We start from the raw sequence: 610 nt of genomic DNA on the forward strand, positions 1-610 counted from the left end.
AGAAGATGCAAAACTTGATTATAGTGGTGCTGGAAAAGAACAGCAGGTCAGGCAGCATCTGAGGAGCAGGAAAATCGACATTTTGGGCAAAAGCCCTTTTTCACCACTCCTGATGAAGGGCTTTTGCCCAAAATGTCGATTTTCCTGCTACTAGAATGCTGCCTGACCTGCTTTTCCAACACCACTCTAATCTTGATCCCCAGCATCTGCAGTCCTCACTTTCGCCAAGGTGCAATACCTGACCTACTCTTGGGAAATAAGGCAGGGCAGGTGACTGAGGTGTCATTGGGGGAGCACTTTGGGGCCAGCGACCATAATTCTATTAGATTTTAAATAGTGATGGAAAAGGATAGACCAGATCTAAAAGTTGAAGTTCTAAATTGGAGAAAGGCCAATTTTGATGGTATTAGGCAAGAACTTTCAAAAACTAATTGAGTGCAGATGTTTGCAGGTAAATGGATGGCTGGAAAATAGGATGCCTTCAGAAATGAGATAACGAGAGTCCAGAGAAAATATATTCCTATTAGCTTGAAAGAAAAGTCTGGTAGGTACAGGGAATGCTGGATGACTAAAGAAATTGAGGGTTTGGTTAAGAAAAAGAAGGAAGCAT

Source organism: Chiloscyllium plagiosum, chromosome 2 (genome assembly GCF_004010195.1).
Source record: "Chiloscyllium plagiosum isolate BGI_BamShark_2017 chromosome 2, ASM401019v2, whole genome shotgun sequence".
NCBI lineage: Eukaryota > Metazoa > Chordata > Chondrichthyes > Orectolobiformes > Hemiscylliidae > Chiloscyllium > Chiloscyllium plagiosum.